The 23,528-nt window shown below is 37.8% G+C and overlaps 1 long non-coding RNA gene and 1 other non-coding gene across 2 annotated transcripts in view; both read right to left on the bottom strand.

Annotated features, from left to right (window-relative positions):
• LOC145689937 (uncharacterized) overlaps positions 1-23,528 on the bottom strand; it is a 175,008-nt gene that overhangs the window by 68,914 nt on the left and 82,566 nt on the right. The window lies entirely within an intron of this gene.
• Positions 6,030-6,122, bottom strand: TRNAY-GUA (transfer RNA tyrosine (anticodon GUA)). Its single transcript has 2 exons — positions 6,086-6,122; positions 6,030-6,065 (listed from the first exon to the last, which is right to left on the bottom strand). It is a non-coding gene; the product is annotated as a tRNA-Tyr (tRNA).

The raw sequence follows: 23,528 nt of genomic DNA, 5'->3' as shown, positions 1-23,528 counted from the left end.
CTTTTGAGACAATAAGTGCACGGGATCCCGGGTTTAATTCTCAGAGGGAGAAGGTTGAAACTTGAACTGATTACGAAGCTAAAGAAAGGATAGCGGAGCTCAGTCCTCGAAACTTTCAGTTGTTTGTTCGTATGTATGAATGAATATAAGATGAATTCATCCTAGTTCTCTTCTAACGCCCCCCCTTCCACCACCACCACTAAGAAAACTATCTTTGCATCTTATACGGATCTAATTCCACCTTAAGATGTAGATTCCCGTCTCATATAGCCTGAGTACTGAGAAAGAACGTTAAACTCTAACAAACAACATATACTATCCATTAAAATGTATACATGTAAGTCAGGGGCAATTATCCCTCACGCCCCTAATCTCACAGTGCGGAATGTGATAACTGTATCGACAGGACAAAGCCCAAACTTACACACATTCATAGCTCAAGCCATTTTATCTGCCAAAGAGTTGTGACTAAATACATTGTGTGCTTTTAACTGTATTATGAAATGTAATAAAACAACTATCCGAGTGGGACAGAAGTTAACTTTGACTCAAAACTTTTGTTTCTTTCTTGAAGTTTAAGTATTGGGAGGGGATTAGTTTGTCACGGCCGAAACCACTAGTGTTGTGAAAAGAAAGAAAAAAAAGAGAGAGAGAGAGAAGCAATCTCTGCTATCGGTAAAGACATTTTGTAGGGAAAAGAATGCACCTGTATAGGAAGGAGAAGGGTCATTTTTCTTTTACGTAACGTAATGGAAACATAAATTATCGCGGCCGGAAAGAAAGACTCCAACAGTTTTGTTTAGAAAGATTCATCTTCTTCCTCTTTTTCTTTTTAAAAAAAGAAATCAAAGTATCAACTTGGGAGTCGTTTTTTCTGCCTTTCTTTGAAAAAATCTTTACCCTTACATAAATCAAGAAGAGGTGGATTATATATTACGCTGACACCTACCTTACAAAACCTTATAATCTCCTTCGACATCGGCGCCAATGAAACTAGTTCCTTCTTTAACGAAAAAATAAAAAAAGAAAAAGAAGAAGAATCTGGGGCTTCATAGAATAGAAAGAAACATATCGTTCTGTTATCCATCCATTGGTATTCATTCAACTGACCTGACTTTATGTTCAGATAGATTATCTCGGTCCAAAGAATTCGTTTGTCGATGCCGAGTTGTGGACTCATCTTAAATGTCACCAAGAAAGAAGAAAAAACGATCATAACATGCAAGCACATATTCTTCCTGCTAAACAAAAAAAAAAAAAAAAAAAAAAAAAAAAATAGTGTCGGTATATACTGTAAAGTTCGGAAACTGTCATTTGTGACTGGCTAGAGTGTTATAATGTTTTTTTTTTCTTTTCTTTAGTAATCAAACTATGATTTTGACGTTTCTTTTTCCTAATTGTGACCTCTACTTTTGAACAATTTTGTTTTCACTTCAAAAATCTTCCTTGTGATGTACACATAATACTTTTTATTTTTTATTTTTACATTTGTAGCCTCCGTGAATTACGCCCGAGGCACCTATTTAATCATTAGTGCTTTTGGAGAAGAATAGAAGAGTCTTATTTTATACTCATGAGTGTGAACTACTATTCAATAAACAATTTTAATTTTATTTATTTATTTATTTATTCGAAAAAGGTTTTACTACAACGCTTTTGATACCAAGTGTGGGATATTTAGTGCCGTTAGCGATATGAAAAGTGAATTATTAAGATCAAAAGAATTACCATATATCACAGGTAGGGCCGTAACTTGTGGGGGCAGGGGCAACTGTTTCCTCAGAGAAACTCCCTGCCGTTCGAGGGGTTCCACTTTAGGACAAAATTTTCTTACTTCATATACGATGCGAAATGAAATTATACATAAAGCATCAAACTGGTTCACTACATTACATAAACAAAACACCACACAAAAGATAAATAAAACAAAAATGAATCGTGGGCCCATTTCAGTAAAAAAAATATATATATATATTTATTATTACGGGCCCTAGAAATAATATTTATTCGTATGCTTTGAGATTTGTCAATATTGTACCCTTAATTAATTTGTCATGTATGGAACAGGCCATGGGGCATAACTAATGGTCCCGCATACCTTGCCGTGCGGAAGGGCCCACAGGCTCCTGGGGGCCCATAAAGAGTAAGAGAAAGATGGAAAGAGGTGGCTCAAGAATTAGAAAAAACAACTTTTTCTAGAGACCCAAATACGTGTATTAATGCTTGTCCCCCCTCCCCCCAGAAAAGAATCTAAGTTACGGTGCTGATCACAGGCAATACAGCTAAAGCTGTACCGTCATTTTTAAAATAACTTTTGTTGAAATTCCCATTTAATTCAAAAATTAATATACGAACAATTAAATATTTATATCAATCTTTAGTTAAAACTCACTATGACTTAGGGTCTACCTGTAGGTCTGGAACATCTCTTGTTAGCTTTAGATGTTGTTAATGAAATAAATGGAATAGACAAGGAACAGGCGGGGGAAGGAATCTTGTGTTTCCCAGACAGTGCGTCATGCGACACATTCGGATTTCTTTAGTCAAAAATAGCTTATTTCTAAAGGTTGCATTGGTACAGTACATAAAGTTGTTCGGATTCCATTTTGTTAGGCACTATTACACAAAAAATCCAGTTTCTTGGATAAAGGAATCAAGAATGTGTATACTCAAAATTTTCCTTTCATTTCATAATGTCTTTTATCCTTATGATGAACAAACCAGGTTTAGAAAAACGGGGTAATTTTCTTCAAATAATTTCTTTTCAGAAGGATTATTACATTCTGAGAAATTGCTAGTCCAGACACAATTAGTACCTATGCAGGAAGCATTAATGGGAATTGGAGATTTCAAGATAGCAGGGCAAATCAGGTATGCAGATAATGCGGTAATTATAGCTGGAACATAATAACGACCACCGAAAATAGTTGACACTGGACAAAATAGATAAAATACAAAGCTTAGGACCGTGAAACGGGAAACTTTTCCAGGACCAAACCTAAATAAATAAATAGATAAAGCCTCATTAGTCTCAGTTTCTGCCAAGAAATAATAAATAATAATAATAATAATAATAATAATAATAATAATAATAATAATAATAATAATAATAATAATAATCTAGGCAGTGACGTACGAAGAATTTCGTCAAGTGGTGTTAAGCACTCAATTTAATTTTCTTTTAGAAGAAGTGTGATTTTTGTATGCTTTATCTTATCTACTATAGTAAATATTGATTTTTCCATATTATTATGCTCAAACGGGGTTTAAACCCCCGATCCTCCCACGTCTGTGTACGTCACTTCAACCGTTATTTCAATCTTCTTTTTCCCGGCGGGAGCTCATGTGGTTCGGATTCCACGTTAATCAGTAGGTCCACGTCTCAAATAGCCTCGCTGCTGAACGGGACGTTAAACCCAAAATCAATCAATCAATCTTCTTTTCCTGCGTCTTGTCCAATCTGTTTTCAACACATGTTGATTATCCATTCTTTTCGTTTTTCATCTAAAGCAAAATTTGTATACTTTCATCCTTAATATTATAAGTTAGTACCTTTTTATTTCGCTTTTGAAAAATAACTGTTAGATAACATGATCCAAGAAAGAATACAGAGAAGTCAATTTATTAGTTTAAAAAGAAAATAACTCTTCCGGGCCGGATTTGAATTACCGAGGGAGTTCAACCCACTACAGTCCACCGCTCTACCAACTGAGCTACCAGAGGAACACAGGCGAGTCATCGTGGTGTGTCTGAAGAATATTTTTCAACGAAGATTTCCTTTTAAATTTAAATCTTACTATCGATTTATCACCAATTGCAAGAACAACGCATCGATAACGCGTGTGTTTTCTATATGCGTGGTCCCGGATTCGATTATAGGTGAAGACAGTGCCGTACGCAGAATTTTATCAAGAGCGGGGGATTATGTCCTTTCAGGACAAGTATTATATATATATATATATAATTTTTGTACATATAACTTAACATCGTAAATATTAATTTTTCCATTGTATTTAAGTATACCACTCCCCCTGGGTCTAATGTAGTATCATTCCCGATAGGAGAACATCGAACAAATTACAATGATTCAGACTTTACTTTAAATTGTGGATCTTGCGCCACAAACGAAGTATGTGTAACGCATAAACGATATACAGAGTGTTACAAAAAAATGTCATAATACTTTAGTAACAGTTCATATGTATCTGTGCTCAAAAGTGGATAGTTTCGGAGTTATAGGGTGACGAAAACATGAAATAAGTGAAATGTAAAAGTGCATAGCTCCATTACTTTGGGACCTACTGCAGTCGGGTCAAGACATCACTGAGAAACTGGTAGAGTCTATGTGAACTATCCAAATATCCATGTTTAAGAATGCTCCAGTACTTGTACCAAGAATGCACCAATTTTTAGAGAGGTAGGTGGAGAGTAATCAAGAATTCCCAAACAGTCTCTCTAAAAATGGTTGTGCAAGTATCGAAGATTCTGAAAGATGGATATTTGGACTAGTTCCTAAGTGAGGTCTTGATCCGACTACGATCAGTCCTATAGTAGTGTAACTATGGGCCTTTGAAGTTTTTTTTTTTTTTTTTTTTAAACGTTTTCGGCACTCTATAGTTACGAAACTACCGTAAATACCCGCATAATTTTCGCCCTCGCATAATTTTCGCATCCCAATTTTGAAGGGCATTTTCTGTATATTTTATTTTCCTCGCGTAATTTGCGCACGCGGAAACTTTTTGTGAAACAGCATTTTTCCAGGAATCAATTACTGTAGCTAATGAACAATTGGCAACGCAGCAAAGCCATTGTTGTAAGGTAAGAAACCACACGACTTCTTAACAATTTTTTAATGTTATTTTCCTACAAATTTAGAATTAGTTGTTTGTTGTCAATTCTTGCTACAAAGAAGATGTGTATCGGTATTTTCGTGTTATTTTGACTGTGCAAAAAAATTAAGTGATGTTCACTGACGTGGCTAATTTTTCCCCCCGCATAATTTACGCTCCCTTGTTTTAAAACAACTTTTTTCGTCTAAAAAAGTGCGAAAATTACGCGAGTAAATACGGTATGCACTTCCGACCTCAGATCCGTATGAACTTTTTTTTTTTTTTTTTAATTGATATAAGGAATCTATTCTCAAAATATTGCTACAAATTTTTGTAACAGTTTGTATAATACAACAAAGCTTGTGCTCTAGCCATTGAGGACAAACGTTGCGTAGATCATGGGAATGTAATAAGGTCCTGGATATCCACAACAAGCTCAAGGAACGTCCATTAAATATATATATGGGACATGATATACGGTTATATATATTAAGATTTTCTTTATTAGGCCTATATATACCGTCGGCACTTTCTTTTGACGAGGACCTGGAGCGGGAACTAACTTAAGTCCATTCGCTATCGACAGTAAAAGGGGGGTATATATTTTCAGTTACAGTACGAGCAGTGGCGTATTTACGATTTTGTTTCGGGAGGGGCTTTGCTAACTTTCGGGGGGGGGCTTTGCCTGGAAATGTGAAAATTCTGCAAGATATTTCATTTAATTTACTATACTAAGTAAGATTTCGGGGGGGGCTTAAGCCCGGAAGCCACCCCCCTAAATACGCCACTGAGTACGAGCTTGTTCCTCTCTGGTGATAATTTATGGCAACACGTTTGCCTCATTTGCATTAGTATGTCATGGCTTTAATATAGAAAGTAAGGTGAAAAGATATAGAAACTATTGCATTGCAACCAAGTGTAGTCTTTCTTTCTCTCTCTCTCTTCAACTGTCGATTGGAGAATATTTCCTAAGCAACGTGAAGAGTAGATTACTCGGACTAAGTAATTTTAAAAGAATCTGTTGCTAACCTGTAGTTTATAAGACCTTGCTGCTTATAGATCCAGTTAAGTTATTCCGTGTGTTAAAAAAAAAAAAAAATCTTAAATTTACAATTTTCGCTTGGAGATAATTAACTCCATTAAAAACGAAAGTTAATGTTATTTTTAACTTCCGAATACTATGTATAAAAAAAAAGTTATTCCTCCGGGCCGGATTTGAACCAGCGACCTATGGATTACTGACAGAACTCAACCCACTACAGTCCACCGCTCTACCAACTGAGCTACCAGAGGAACGCGTAGTTAACCGAGTCGTCGTTATGTCCGTTTGAGTATTGAGATCATATATATTCTCCCCTGCATAAAATCAGCTAAAATCGATTAATAATAATAATAATAATAATAATAATAATAATAATAATAATAATAATAAAGCAAAGCGCTTACTATACGCTGCTTTTCTACTATAGTTCCGTAACACACGAATATCAACCTTAGCAACGCCCTAGTGATAATGTTAACCTTATGGGCTCAAAACGCCCCTAAAAACATAGAATAAGTAAAACAATTCCTCGTTTTTTTTTTTAAATGAAAATTTGAATGACAGCTCGCAAATCTGCACAAAATTTGAAATCGACCAGAAAAGCTTGTGGTTTCTGAGATCTCATTGTCGAAAGGAATTGGCAACACACACAAACGTCGTAAATATAGAATATTGATGAACTACTCTGCCGAACTCTACTTCGAAATCGTATTTTATTTTTCTCTCTCTCATTTCTTCTAGCTTTACATTTTATTCCTTCCAGCTTTTCTCGTACAAACAACAAATTTGACGCTGCAACACTGACCAATTAAATAAAAAAACAAGTGCTCATTACAACTCTTCACAGCCTTCTTTTCTACAATTGCAAATAGTTATTTTCTTTAAAGTTTGGAAAGAAGAACGAAAATTAAAAGAAGAAAAAAAACAAGTTTTGAGGGGAGGGGGTGAACGGCCCATTTATTATGAAGTCAAGTACGTCTCAGCGTAAATGGTAAACTCTTGTAGACGAGGCGTGGAAAACTAAAATAAATAGCCTGGATGATACACTGTGGCTAACTCGTATTTGTGTCAAAGACACTATTCCTTTCGTCATATAATCTTCATTTTATTACTCTATTAATATTTTTAACCTTAAGTTAAAGAGATAAATGACATCAATTAGTCTATTCTAAAAGAAGAAGAAGAAGCAAAAACATCCAACACTAGAATGCTGCATTAATATTATATATACACTGTGCACATAGACAAGTATCATTGACCTGTTTCTTTATGTGTTCTTGGTAAATAAACGTTTTAAAGCATGCTTTTGCGTTTTTTCCCAGTGCCAATTAAAATGCTGTTCCTCCTATTGCTTTCTTCGAAACACTAATAAGGTTGTTTTTTCACTTTTTCGTTATTCTGCTTAAAACTCCATTAAAAAAAAATCTAAAATTTTCCTTATTCCAAATGCTTATATCAAATCGTTTATTTGGTGTTTATCAATTCATTAAACGGAAATTTGTGAGCAGTATTACCAAGTCATTAAAAATTTCTTGTACGAATCAAGAAATAGAAAGTGAAAAATGGCTGCAATTACGTATTTCTTAGTGTTTAAATTAGGACAGTATGATAAGATTTGACGTACCGTTAGTAAATTACCCAAAAAATCATACCAACTGTAAAAATTTGAAAGTAAACTCTACAATGCTGAAGTACAATTTTGAACTCGACCCTTGGATATTCAACTGACAATGTAGACATAAGAAAAGTAGGCAAGAAGATGTTGAATACTGAAAAATTGAAAAACGAGGAAGTAAGAAGTCGTTTCGTTGAGATATTCGAAAGAATAAAAAAAAAAAATACTCAAATGAATAAAGGATAGATGCAGGTAGTATAAGACGATGGAAGCATGTTAAACTGTGCATACAGTAGGCTGGAAAAGAAGCAGTAGGTTACCTCGAACACAGAACGGCTAATAAACCATGGGTTACAGGACAGATGATGCAGAAGATGAGGCAAAGAAAGAAAGACGTGGAAACAGGTTGATACAGAAGAGGGCAGAAAGATGTCAGGAAGTTAAACAATGAGATGCGAAGGGAAGAGTTTTGCAAAAGAAAATGCGAGGACATAGAAGAATTAGAAAGAGTTGGAAAATATGAGGAAATATACAAGGGGGTAAAGTCTATGGAACTTACCACGATGGCAGTAGAAAATAAGAATGAGAAGGTAAGCAGCGACAGCGAGATAACTGAAGACTTCGGAAGATGGAAAGAATATGTCGAGGACTTGTATGAGAGTTGCGATAGAACGTGTGGCCTAGAAGTTGAAGTAGAATCTGAAGTAGACGAGGATAACGTAAAGACTGCCAGGATAAATAATATGCCAATTGAAATTATTAAAAATATGGAAGACAAGTACAAAAAAAGAATTGTTGCGACTTTGCAATGAAATATATGAAACAGGAGGGTGGCCAGAAGACTTCCTGAAGACGGTCATGATGCCAATGGCTAAGAAATCAAACCCAAAGAGATGTGAAAAATATAAAACTATTAGTCTCACGCACCAAAAAAAAAAAAAAAAACTTTTTTTTTGCTTCAAATTCTCAACAAAAGGTTGTATGGAAGAACAAATTAAAAAAGTTGAGGAGGAACAGTTCGGATTCAGAAGAGGTAAGGGCACGAGAGATGCAATTGGATTATTAAGGGTGATCGGTGAAAAGTTTATAAAAACGGGAAAGATATGTATGTCGTATTTATTGATCTAGAAAAGGCTTTCGACCGCGTGAATAAAATATTGTTGGAAGTTTCGAAGAAGGTTGGATTGGAATGGAAAGATCGAAGACTCATAAGAAACTTATACATGAACCAACAAGTAAGTGTTAGAATAGGGAAGGAAATGACAGAAGTGAGTGCAATTGAAAGGAGAGTTCGACAGGGATGCTGTCTCTCGTGAACAATATTTAATATCTATGTAGAAAAGATTAGGGATGGCCAGAACCGGTTCCTGGTGGAACCGGTTTTCGGGTCTGAGCGGATCCAGGTCTGGAACCGGTTCTTCAGATCCAGGTCTGGAACCGGATCCGGTTCTGAAAACCGGATATCCAAGAACCGGTTCCGCTGGAACCGAAACTTTGTGACCATCCCTACGCTAAACCGGAGCTGCTGGCAGGCTGTGAACAGTATGCTAGATGAAATGGTGGAAGCGACAGGCAGGCGCCCAGGCGGCGGCAGCTTGTCTCATTTGGCTAAATAAACTAGGTAACTGGCAAACTCATTGGCTAAACAGGCAAACTGGCAAACTCATTTGGCTAAACACCCACTGGTGGACCAAAATTTTTTTCTGGGGGCACAAGCGGGTCTGGGTGGGAAGGCACAAGCGCATGGTCCTCTTTGCATTTGTTTTGAAGGTGAACTTTGTGCCTCCTTTACGGGTGTTTGGGGGCTTTCGGATCCAGGTCTGGAACCGGTTCCTAAGATCCGGTTCTGTAACCGGGTTTTCAGATCCAGATCTGGAAGCGGTTCTTAAGATCCGGTTCTAGAACCGGATTTTCGGATCCAGGTCTGGAACCGGTTCCTAAGATCCGGTTCTGGAACCGGGTTTTCGGATCCAGGTCCGGAACCAGTTCCAGAACCGGTTCTGAAAACCAGATCCCCGAGAACCGGTTCTTCGCGGAACCGGAACTTTGTGGCCATCCCTAGAAAAGATAGTGAAAAAGAGTCTACATACTGAAGACGGCATTTCAGTAGGAGGTAAGAATGATTAGGGTATACGATTTGCAGACGATATGGTGCTTGTTGCGGAATCTGAAAAGAAAATCAATAAGATGTTAGAAAACTTGATGAGGAGTTGTGAAGAATAGGGGATGAAAATAAATGTGAGAAAGACAAAATGGTCTGTTTTTAACAGTGCAAAGAAGAAGCGAAACTCCATGATCATACGCTGGAAAGACAGGAGCACCAATTTTCTCTTACTTAAAATAAAACCATTGTTGCTGAGAAAATCAGTCGTTGTCATCTGAACTGAACTTTTGAATCGGCATTTTTCTGCTGAGACTTGTGATTGCAATAATTACAAACAGTGGCGGATCTAGAAGGCAAAAACTGGGGGAGGCAGCCAGAACCCTAACTATGATATGTATATCATGAGTTTACTATAAACTTTCAAAAATATATAAGTAATAGCTTAAAATATTTTTAGCATTCAGGAAACTGGGGGAACTAACCCCCTCGGCTCTGGGTTAGATCCGCCACTGATTACAAACTTGAATTTTATCTATTTATTTATTCTTCTTGTAATCAATGTACCATATATTTATTATTCAAGAGGAGGAGGACTGAATTCTGGGATTTTAAGTGTTTCGGGTTAACAACAACAACAAATCCTCTGGGGAAAGACGTAGAATCTCCAACCTGACCAGTTAGAAACCCTACATACAGTTAATTTTATGATTGTCGCAGTCGTTATAGTGATATACAGCAATTAAGATGAATTTCTTATAACTTGATTTTTAAAAAAAATCGGAAAGCACTTCGAGATGTCGAATTTCAAATATATATCGATCTATCTATCTGCATCTCCACTGTTTCTTAACACTGTTCATTTGGTGGGCAATTTTAAGAAAAAAATGATTGTAAAGTGGTGCCATCTGGCGTGTGACCTTCATGCCCTCTTTTAATACGTCACAAACAAGAGACCTAATTTTCGCACACTCAACACCAGCCAGAAGCTTCTGACGTATGTAATCTGCATCTACGTAGCCTACAGTCGTTGTAGCTGAGTTGCCCTACCGAGTTTAGAGGAAGTAACATTAGAAAGGTCGCAGAAATGAATTAAAAAGAACGAAAGAAAAAAGTGGGAGAAAAAAATTCGGTCGGTGTGGCGCTGAGGACATTCGTACAGTGGCGTTCTCATATCTGAATACGAAGGGATTCCGGGGAGAGAGAGGGGAAGAAATGATAGAGTGGTGAAAATTAACTGCGACGTTAAATCAGAAGAGGAGAGTGATTCTGTTACATAACGAGATAAAAGCCGATCCTTCTGGGATGGGTGTTGGGTGCCATTATCAATGGCGTCTGTCGTATCCATCATCTGCGAACATCTATCAACTAATAAGTGCTTGCAAATGAAGTGCTAGAGAACGATACTTAAAGAATTAAGAAAAAAAATCTGATTGACCTTGTTTTTATGTCTCGTTACATAAAAACGCTGGTCAGATTCCGTAAGTAAAGCTATGGTATTCTACGCAGTATGTTGATGATTCGTCGAAAATCTTGTTTTAGACGGAAGCATTTGCCGAACGTAATTAGTTATATGTGTAGAGTCACTAGGAAAAATGAAATGAAATCTTTCAGTTTAACGTCTTACGTTTATGTTCTTCAGGCTAAGAGAGACGGATGATAAAGGTAAGTGAATGATGATGGAAGAATTGGTAGAACAAAATGTGGGAGGAGACGAGAATATCCCGAGAAAACCCACGAACATGATGTTGTCCACCAGAAGCTTACTTAGCCGGAGATCGAACCACCGACTAGGGATGGGCACGAGTCGAGCTAAAACTCGACTCGATTCTTAATTCGAGTCGAGTCAAAGGTAATTTTCTGGAGTCGAGTTTCGGGCCGAGTCACTGATTTTGAGGTCGAGTTTCGAGTCGAGTCGAGTTTTGGGCCTAGCTCTTTTTAACTCGTTTTCAAATCTTGGCCTGATAAGACTGAAAAGCGAAGGGCCACGAGAAATGTAAGCACTAATGTGGAATACTTTTAGTGTTGCTTACTTGAGGGGACACTGCTCGCATCTCGTCTCGTCTCGATAACGAGACGAGAATGGCTTTCTGTAAAGAGACAGCCTCAAATGTCGTGAGTACCAATATAACCTGTGTATATATTGTAGTTCTTATCATCAAGGCTGTGACCTACATGATTGAAATTTTGAGCCCAAGCAGAAGCCCAACCCGGGTAGTGATGTCAACCGGCTCGGCTCGGTTCAACTGAGAAAACAGCTCGAGCCGACTTGGTTGGGATGAGCCTTCGGTCGGCCCGATTCAATTGAGCAGATGGCTTAACCCGGTTCGAGTAGGATGAGCCATCGACTTTGTTCAATTGAACCGATGGCTCGGGCCGGCTGGGTTGAGTTGAGCCATCGGCTGAAGACGGCTCGGTTGGAATAATCCATCGTCTTAGTTAGGCTCCCCAAGCCAGGGTAGTTTTGAACTGTTTGGCCGACGTCTTACAACTTTTAAATAAATTTGGCTGGAGCTCGAATACTTTCTCCTCCGAAACTCAAATCCAGAACCTCGTGAACGATGGTTTTGCCTCCTAGGCTTCACAACTACCGAGGTCGACAGTCAACTACTTTCTAGTGTTCAGATACAAATCGCCTATCTTTCACGTATATACACTATGTTATAATAATAATAATAATAATAATAATAATAATAATAATAATAATAATAATAATAATAATAATAATAATAATAATAATAATAATAATAATAATAATAATAATGTAGTATCATTGATAATAATTATATTGTCTATGTGGAATACTTGAACAGAAACTACACACATGATCTGATTCGATTTGGCTCGACTCGACTCGAAACTCGACCCGAATTCGAGTTGAGTTTCGAGTCGAGTTGAAGGAAATTTTTCGAGCCGAGTTCTCGAGTCAAGCTTAAAGATGTTTGTCTCGAGTCGAGTCGAGTTTCAAAGAAAACTCGCTCGTTCCGACCCCTACCACCGACCCCACGCACCAGATGTAATCGCTCTACCACTGAACCACTGTGCCCCCCTTTTTCTTTTTCTTTTTCTTTTTTTTTTTTTGTAAAATGAAACTTCTCTGTGTTCCATTCATAACTAAAGAATAAAAACTGCTATGTCGCAGGCGGTACTCGAACTCAGGACGGATACGTTGTGAGCTAAGTGAAACTAGAAGCAAAGGACAGCTCTGTGTTAAACATCTGCCCTCGGCTGGCCTGTACCGTATTGAATTATTGAATAAGAATATAGGTTCATCTAGCATTTAGTAGCCTGTTTTGCACTTATATTTTCTTAAAAATAAATAATTTGTAATGACTTCATGCATTTTTGACTTCCGTGTTTTGCAATCGGCTTGTTGGATATGATCATCGTTGTAAGTTATGATCTTTGCGTGATTAGACGTAATTGCTGATTCCAGGATTTGAGATTTGAGCAGGAAGAAGGAAGTCTGTTTAGTTTATTTGACGAAGCTTCTTCAGAACAAAAATAACGTTAATTACAAATGTGGCCAATGAACTCTCCGACGCAGCGCGTTCTATAAGAGCTATCCAGTGATTTTCTTAACAATAATTGAATTCTCATATTCTTTTCGTGTCTTTCAACGTATGTCTGTTTAATATGACTTGATACTAAACGTGCACTTTTTTCACTTGCTCAATAAACTATAGTTACAGGACTGCACAAATGCATACGCGTCAATATTTTACGGATATAGTATTTTCATTTTCTCTGCGAATAAATTGCACATGTTCGTAAAAAAAAAAAAAAAAAAAAAAGACAATAATTTGCGTGATCATTCTTCAAAGTACCATTAATAATTGACTTCTTGTCGCACAGAGCATCGGCGCAAATCTATCTTCAACATTAGGGGGGAGGGACGGGTAAGACCGTTCCTATATATATATATATATATTTTTTTTTTTCTTTAAGCGATGTTCAGAATATAACAAAATTGAAGTGCAAAGCTATGGAGGATCAGGAAAGCAGAGTTCTCTTCAACATTGGGAGGCAGGCAGATTAGAGGCTTATTCTTGAGGCGAAGGGGGGGGGGGGAAGGGGGAGATGAGACATAGTAAGGTAAATTAATTTGATTTCCGAGGTGAACCTGTTGTATATTATATAACAAGGGACATCAATTTCATGTCACTATCCTTTGTGGCAGTAGGACACAAATCACCACATTTCTCCCCCAAAAAACCCATTTCAAATCGGATTATTGGTGAAGACAGTCCCCCAGTTCCAAAATTGGTTGGCATTCTCCCTCACCTCCTCCCCGGAATTTGCGCCAGTGACACCGAGTATATCATAAGAATTATAGTCAGAACAAACACTTACCAGAAGATACATGTTAAAATCTGTGGCTGAAAGATACAAGTTGTAATCAGAAGTTACGTGATACTTACTATAATCGACCCATATATGCTATGATTATTATGTCACATAATAATCTCTATGACCTAATGCGACACCGAAAAATAACAAATAGAGGCTGTGGTGCCCCACTGGTAGAGCGCATACCTCTGGTGCGTGAGGTCCCTGGTTCTATCCTGACATGTGCCTAGTGTGCTTTGTGGTGGACAAACAACCTGTGTGTGGAGGTTTTCCGGGATTTTCCCGTTTCCTCCCAATTTCCTCCTTCAAGAATTCCACTACTTCGTTCATTATAATCACTGTCTCCCTTAACCAAGAAGGAAAACGTGGGACGTTAAACTTAAAGAAAATCGTAAACACAATACCAGGTAATATATATATATATATATATATATATATATATATATATATATATATATATATATATATATATATATATATATATATATATATATATTTGGTCTAGGAATTAATTCGTGCGGGTGGACAAGAGATGGCGCAACGAACGGAGCGTCCCACAGTTCCGTGTATCCACACATGTGTTGCAAACCCCTGTCATCGCGTATCGTTCGTAGTATAGGGCAGTGGATTAAAGCGTCAACAACACCAGTTTGTAGTTAAGTGAACATGGCGCAATTTGTGCCTGATAAAGTGTTTTTGCGGGGTGTCCTGCTGCATTATTTTAACATGCAGAAAAGTGCGACTGAAAGTCATCGTATTTTGGTGGAAGTGTATGGTGACCATGCTCTAGCTGAGCGAACGTGTCAGAAGTGGTTTGCACGGTTTAGAAGTGGTGATTTCGGCTTGGCAGACCAAGAGCGAGCTGGACAGCCAAAAAAATTTCAAGACGAAGAATTGACAGCATTGCTCGAGCAGGATTCGTGTCAAACGCAGGAACAACTTGCAGCAGCATTAGGCGTTGATCAAACAACAGTCTCCAAACGCTTGAAAGCCATGGGAATGATTCAAAAGATGTCACATTGGGTTCCACATGAATTGAAAGACAGAGACGTTGAAAGACGAAAAACCATTTGCGAATTGCTGCTTCAACGACAGAGCAGAAAGGGGTTTCTGCATCGAATTATTACGGGTGATGAGAAGTGGATCCATTACGAGAACCCTAAACGAAAAAAGGCCTGGGTGAAACCAGGTGAACCAGGTCCATCACAACCAAAACGAGATATTCACTGTGCAAAGGTTATGCTGTGCATATGGTGGGATATGAAAGGTGTGGTGTACTATGAGCTGCTGCAACCGGGTGAAACTATGAATGGAGAACGTTATCGACGACAATTAATGCGTTTGAAGCAAGCTCTGGCCAGAACACGACCAGAATGGGAGAACAGACATGATAAACTTATTGTTCAACATGATAACGCTCGCCCACATGTCGCAAAACCGGTCAAAACCTATTTAGAAAATGTCGGATGGGAAGTTTTACCCCACCCGCCGTATTCACCAGACGTTGCTCCTTCGGACTACTACTTGTTCGATTGCATGAACAACGATTTGATTGGACAGCGGTTTACTTCTTCAGAAGATATCGAAACATGGGTCTCTGACTGGATCGCTTCCAAGGATGAGGACTTCTTTCGCCACGGAATCCGTACATTGCCTGACAGATGGTCGAAAGTGGTGGCTAGCGATGGACAATATTTTTCTTAAGGTATTTATGTATTTTGTGTTTGTAGTACAGCTTCAATGTATGCGTACCAACCGCACGAATTAATTCCTAGACCAAATATATATATATATATATATATATATATATATATATATATATATATATATATATATATATATATATATATATATATATATATATATGCGACACCGACACACCACCAGATGTAACTTAATATAATTATAGGACTAACGTGAAACCTACGGCCGAAAGATACTAGAGTGTGAACAAATTTGACGGCGATTGAAGGCGGAGCTGTGCTTTGTTTAAAACGCTGTTAGCAAATGAGAGAGAGAGCTGTAGTTTTGCTATCCGTTTGTTTACATGTACGTTAGTCTACCTGTCAGATGCTCACTTGTTTCCGCTCTAGTGTGTCTGCTTATCCATAGACAACTTTATATATGGCAACCTCGTGTCACAGTTTCCTTTCAATTCGCTTAAAACACACGCCGCGTATGCTTTAGCTCTGATCACAAGCTGTAGGATAAGGTATTATAGTCGAAAGATTCAAGTTGTGATAACAAAATATTTACAATCAGAATGTTTCTCAAAACACCAAACAGTTAAGAACGACAGACAGAAAATGTAAACTATAATCACAAGCTTTACGGTATGCACTATGATTGAAGGACCAAAGCAAAACTATAAGATAACTGGGAAAACGCTTGCTGTAAGCTTGAATTGCAAGTCGGCCAAGCTTGACTACCTATAGCATGATTGGAGGAAAAAACTAACCACTGGCCTGCCAGTTCTTATGGACCGGAACCGCTTCAATGCCATTTGTTAGCGACCGGCCGAAACTAAGTCGAGCCTAGTGACGGACGAACGCGTGGTTAGCGCACTTTTTTTTTTTTTTTTTTTTTTTTATGCCTCCACTTCCCCCTGCCTTGGCCGATTACTTTCGGACTTATTTATGGCAGACGCAACTGCCTCTTGCCTTTATTCTCTCTCTTATACTTAATGTTTCTTTATTATCTCCCTGTCTTTTCGGCTGTCAAACCTCAGCAGATTGAGGTGAGGCACATTTCTTTTCAGCATGGCACCTAATATTTAAAACCATGCCCTTATATTTCTCTCTCTTTTTTGTTTGTTTGTTTTATTTTGCTTTATTTAACCTTTTACATGCAGAAAATAACCTGAAAGAAGAAAGAAAATAATTGATTAATACATAATATAAATGATTGGGAAGCAGCGCATTAACCACCCTGAAAAGTAAAAATTTAAAAAGAAAAAGATAAAGCGCACTGCGTCGTTCTGTCTCTGACAGGCTATCACGAGCTTTTTTAGACCAAGTGGCTTTTATTAACGTAAATCCCCAGTTTGCCTCATGACGCTGAGTGGACGCCGAAAATTAGGAAGGAATGGCCAGGATTCGAACCCGGGACCCCGCGAACGTCAGTCCAACGCTCTAACCACTAGCTACACTAAATTCTACCTGGAGAACTAACACAGGTAGAAAAAATGCACAAGACACATGAAACAAAGCATGGTCGAAAGAAAGATCCAAGTTGGATTACAAGATGTGCGAGAAAGGTACAAATTTATGATTCCGGAAAATATAATAAAATTATGGTCGAAAAAATATGAAATGGGTTTCAGTTCTTGTGTTTTGCGGCCTTATGCAACCTATAGGTTATGAAAGACAGGACTTGTTACTAACGTGGGATTCGTACCAGGATCGCGGGAGCTTAAATCCGGAGCAGTTGGTGGGTGAAAAGATTACCATTAAAATCAACCATCACTGCCCGTTCTCCACATAGTATGTCACCATTAAAAGAGCTTAAATATAGGCCACATCATCAGCCCTGGCGAGTGTAAGCTGCCTACTCAAATATTTATGGGGGGCGCGGTGGCTCAGTGCTAGAGCGTTCACCTCCGGTGGTTCGGGTCCCTGGTTCGATCCCAGCTCGCGCCGTGTAGACTTTGTGGTGGACAAACACCGTGCTCGTGGGCTTTCTCGGGGTTCTCCCGTTTCCTCCCACTTTCTACATTTCACTCATTTCTCATTATCACCGTCTCCTTTAGCTTAACCGGCATAACCGTGGGACGTTCAACGTAAAGATTTCATTTTCAAATATTTATGGTCATAATATGTAACCTTATAATCACAGGACAAAATGAACTAACCAGTAAGTCGAAAAAAAAAAAAGACTAATCACAAGATACAGGATAAAAGCTGATCGGAAAAGATACAACTTGTCATCACAAGACAGTAAAAAAAAAAAACATATTCGGAAGTTACGTGATTATAATTTAAGTTTTAAGAGAGAGACACAAAAAATATATATATATATATATATATATATATATATATATATATATATATATATATATATATATATATATATATATATATATATATATATATATATATATATATATATATAGATAGATAAATTCTCAACTCTTATGAGAGAAATGTACACAAAAATAGGTTATAGGCAGTTAATTAACTTTTAAATTGACTGCAAGGTTACATCATGACCTTGCTTCACTTATATTATGAGTCTACTTGTGACTTGGTCAAAGTGTTCGGCTGGCATTTATAGACTTTAAAAAACCAATGTAATTGGCGCTCAACGTCCTTTCTCTTTACACAAAACAACAAATAAAAGAAGTGACAGTGATTTAATTTTAAAAGAACAAGGAACGGAAACAGCTATTAACAAGGGAAAAGAATGAGCTCCACAGTCTATTAATGTTAGGACATGGTCGATGTGTTATGTAACTTCATTGTAGTAGTTAGGCAGGTTCTTCATACGTTTCTCATGTCCTCCCTGACACATTAACTGACACACACACACACACATAGAGAGAGAGAGAGAGAGAGATTTGCAACGGGTTAGCTTGGTTGCATTTAGGGGCCGCAGGAGGATACGAGCAAGGTCGTCTACTTTCCTCTTACCATATACAACCTTAATTCGATGTCTGTAGGACAGACGGATTGGGATGTTGGATTCAGAAGAAATACCGGGAAAGCTACGAATAACTGAATGTTACTCACTTTAGCTTGGAACTACAAAACAAACATAAAGTCTTGACCGAAGCAAACATATGCTGTATTATTAGGAATCTGTGTTACAGTTTCAGGAACTTATCACTGCCTTCATCACACAAATTATCTTATGCCTCACAAATAACGTGTCTGATGAAGGCAATGATTGAGCGGTAATCGAACGGTGGACTATGGACGTTAGCCACTTATGCCACGAAGAGGCATTATACAATATATTGAATTACTTTATTTTTTAGGTATTACTGAAACTGTAACACGAATTACTAACAGTGCCGGATGAGTCAAAATGATGTTCCCAATTTCGTTAATTTATTATTGGGACAGTAATGAGACTAATGACCTTTTCTTGAATATATATTCTGGAATATAAGTTGAAAAAGTTATTTTTTTCTTTATATTGCAGGGCGTAGTTACGTACACGTCCACCAGGAGGCACTTTTGTCAAAGTGAGCAATATGGTTTCTACAGGCCAGTAGAAAACGTTCTGTGTGCTTGATTTTCATGCGACTAAGTCCGTTGTGTAACTTCAACGACATTTCTCTGAAAAATTTAGGGTGTATTTGTGCTGCTACTTCCTACAACTGTGGTTGAATTGTGTGAGCGTTATCACTGCAGCTGTGGCCGAAATCGATGCTGACATGCTAAGAAAAGTTTGGCAGGAACTTGATTACAGACTAAATGTGTGTCGTATAACTTGTGAATCGCATATTGAACATTTATAACATGTTAGAAAAAGTCTTTTTAAGTTGATCAATGAGTGTGTGTGTGATCTGTTTACGTATTGAAATCGGGAACGTTATTTGACTCCACTTGTACGTGTTTGCTTCGGTCAGATTTTATTTTCGTTTAACTCTTAAGCAGGTGCGTCAACTTGCGTACTATTAGCAAACACATGAGAAATATTATACTCCATATAGCCTATTTATTTTTATGTAGGTTAGCAATGACACATAGATGATTAAAGCAAATGAATGATTATGAAAGAATCGGTGGAATAAGAAAGTGGGAGGAAATTGCAGTAACTGAAAAAATACTCACGGACACGATGTTGTCCACCACAAACCTCCTTTTCCCGGAATCGAACCAAGGACATCACGCACAAGAGGTAAGTGCTCTGCCACTGATCGTTTGATGATTCAATGCAATATACAGCAAATATAGGAATTAATTATAAAAAAGTATACAATGATATCGAAATACTGTCCTCACTATTCGAATTATTGAAAGGACGTGGGGGATATCCTCTTCTGAAAAATACAAATACAAAAGTATCACTGGGATATGCGTTTATGCTGACTGCAAAATATATCGGAATTATGGTAAACTTGTAATTTCCTTCTCAGGTACCCCTTGTAAAAAAAAAAAAAAAAAAAAATGTACACACTGTACTGAAAGTAAAAGTAACGCAATGTGAATATGAAACATTATTCAATACTGAAGATATGGACATAACACAGCAATCATGACGGTTTATGAATTTCTAATGGGGAAATGGGGAATAGTCTGCCGTGTACATTTTGCAGTTTCTACTCGAAGTTCGATTTCAACTGCTGGGCCAGTTCAATTTGTCGATTGAGAACTTATTTTCAAATTGAGGATTTTTTTTTCGCTAGATATAAATGAAGAACTGAGGATTATTCCCTGTCGTTAGGAAGCATTTACTAAAACGGTGCCGGGAACGGAAAAAAGTATAATACTTTCCGTATCCGTAAACTGGAGAGCGCTAGCAGGTTTACGGATGTACGTTACCTCATCACGTAAATGAACCAATTAAAATGATGTCCGGTAGGGGCGTAAATATGGGCTCCCCGCAGACCCGGGATTGCAGGGGGCCCCAAATCGTGAAGTGGGACGTAGAGAAGGGGCCCCACTCCACGCTGTTTGCGAGGAAGCCCCCAAGCCTTTAGTTACGCCACTGATACTCGGCATGATTATGACCCTTAGGCCTTTCAAGGCTCTTATGATATAAGACGAAGTTCATCCTCCATCGGAATGGGTTAGCCAGCTAGATTTGAGTTTAGACTGTCGTTCAACAAGAAACTATGTGAGATGCAGACTTACAGTTTAACATTGGATTCGAACCACATGAATTCACACCGGGAAACGATCCCGAGTCTTCCAACGCCAAAGACGCTTACGTTATCCATATAACGACAAGGGAGTTCCCTAATCGGCATAGGCGTGAGAGTGGGTATGACACGTAAAAGTAATTTTTAAAAAAATGACCGATATTAATGTCCAATCTATAGTTTCCGGGGTAGCTGAGATGAATAGTGGTATACCCAATGTTGTTTAAGTACAAACTCAGTCAACATCGGTGTAGGGGTGAGAACGGATGATTGGTGTAAGTGGGAAAGGGCTGACCTTACGGATTTTCCTCATTTCCTTTTCATTTAAATAACTATTCTAAGCGAGGGAGGGTCGAATATTTTTCATTAACTTTTTCTCCCAAAACGAAGAAGGGCGTTTCATACGCCAGAAAAATGTATATACTCTTTGTCATTATGTATTAGGATACTGCTATTAAATATTGATTTGAAATATAAATATGTTGTAGTATGGTATTTCGTCCAACAGATGTCGGCACTGTCAATTGTTTTGTAGTACGGTTTTCTGCTCAACAGATGTCGGTTTTGTCAATACCAAGGATGTTATAAAATAGAGGATCTGCCCATACGTATCTTCATCATATGAACTTAATGAAGCCAGAAAACAACCGAGCATCGTCTGAGCCGGCACGTCTGATTGGCTACTCTTGTTTCCGCCATGATTGTTGGCTCGAAGCATTGCGTTCTTAGTGGCGCGGAGTGGACAGAGTAGGTGTGGCGAAGCTGTGACCTGTGGCTTCACGATTTTATTGTATGGGCAGATCCTCTATTTTATAACATCCTTGGTCAATACGGTTAGTGAGATAAAAAAAAAAAATGGTAGGAGCATGCTTGACGTTCGAGCAACGTAAATACGTTTTGAAGTGTTTCATCAGGTTTGGGAATGGCATCGAAGTACAGCATAAGTGGAAGAGGGGAGTTTGGTACTCAACCACCAAACCGCCTAACAATCAAACGCATTGCTGACAACTTTGAGGCGCATGGAACGATGAGCTGTCGCTGCAGCCACAGCGATCAATGTATGAATGAAGACCGATGCACATGCCTATGTAATCTTCTGGTGAAAGTTCTCGAGCGTCCCAACTGAAAACAATTGGCATTGCCGATAATGCCGAAAAACCATACTACAACATACTTAAATTTCAGAACAACTGTCAATACCAGTGTCCTGATACAGTAGGACAAAGAATGTATACATTTTTTTTCTGGCGAACACTGTATATATCTTTATTTGTAAAGTATTATGGAGGCATCAGATAAGGGATGTTTCACTGCACTGTTATCAAGAAGGCAGATCCTTCACCTACACAGTAGTATATAGGCCCTATTTAAAAATAAAAGAAGTCGAGTATGATTAGGTAAGATTTACACGGAATTAACTCACTCACTACCATTTCACGAGCAGATTTCTCTGTTTCTTTTTTAGGTATCTGCGACCTTGGTGGGAAAAAAAAAGAATAACGAAAAGAGGTTCTGAGGAAGAGTTGATACGTGGAAACATGACGAAACAGAAGGATATGACCTATGAGCACATATAAATATGTTAAAATTATAGTATTTACTGTCTGCATCCTCTCGACACTACTCGTATTATGGATAGCTATTAAAAGGACCGACGATGTGAGTATGCAATGAGCAAACCTCTTACCAGATGTTTTCCAGTTAACTACTACGTTTCCTGAAAATAAATAAATAAATACACATACGCATGCTCATTCATTTACGCCCGTAATTAAAGTACTAAATTCAAAGGTTCAGTGATCCTGCCTCACCTCTCCGCCCGTCAGACTTGGAGGCTCATTCCCCAACTTTCGCAAAGTTTGTTGGGTATAACGCAACGCAAAATATTCATGTGTTGACGCATACTGTTACTGAATGAACCCCATATTTCCTGGTGTCATTTACCTTCTTCAATAATACAAATCTGTTGTGCTACGCCAAAAAAAAAAAATAAAATAAAAAATAAAAATAAAAATAAAAAATAAAAAAAAGCACTACTCAATGGTTAGCCTGACATAATTTCCTGTTGTTTGGTCTTAGGTTTGATTCCCCATACGGACAATTGAAACGTGAATTAAATTAGGCGGCATAATGAACGATTATCATAGGAGTAAATAGTAAGAGAGAGAGAAACGATAGACTTGCCAACTACCTGCTTAAAAACTTTTATTCTTGTGTCCACAGTCTCATTTACTAGATATGTTTGGACAAGAGAATTACTGTAGTATCCTGTCCCAAGAGCGACCATCGAAGCCTGCCAAGTGAAGGCAAGCGAGACGTACTGAAGGTTAGGCCGCCGACGGTGCAAGGGCAGGAATTATTCGCAGCCATTCAATGATACAAATCCTTGCAGTACACATACGGATCGATATACTTCAGATTTTATGTTTACAATCTCCTACTTTTATTAACTGCAAAATGTAAGTATATCTGGCGATGCATCTTAAAATGGATATATTCACTGTTGTGCAATTATATGATAATAAGGCACACCTTTTTATGTTGTAGTAGTGTTTATATATTACTTACGTAATACTTTCCTTAAATATTAGTCTTGCTTTGTGAATTATTGTATTTCTTCTGTAATTTTTTTAAAGAAAAGACCAATTTATTGTTAAATATGTATCATAATTCCATATCACAGCACGAATTTCACTACTATATCTTCACACGTAACTACTAAATGTTTGTCATTTCTCTCAAAGTCAACTGCAGTATATACCTATGGTGTATAGCATAACGAG

Source organism: Thermobia domestica, chromosome 7 (genome assembly GCF_964235325.1).
Source record: "Thermobia domestica chromosome 7, izTheDome1.hap1.1, whole genome shotgun sequence".
Lineage (NCBI taxonomy): Eukaryota > Metazoa > Arthropoda > Insecta > Zygentoma > Lepismatidae > Thermobia > Thermobia domestica.
This window is presented reverse-complemented; position numbering and strand designations above follow the sequence as displayed.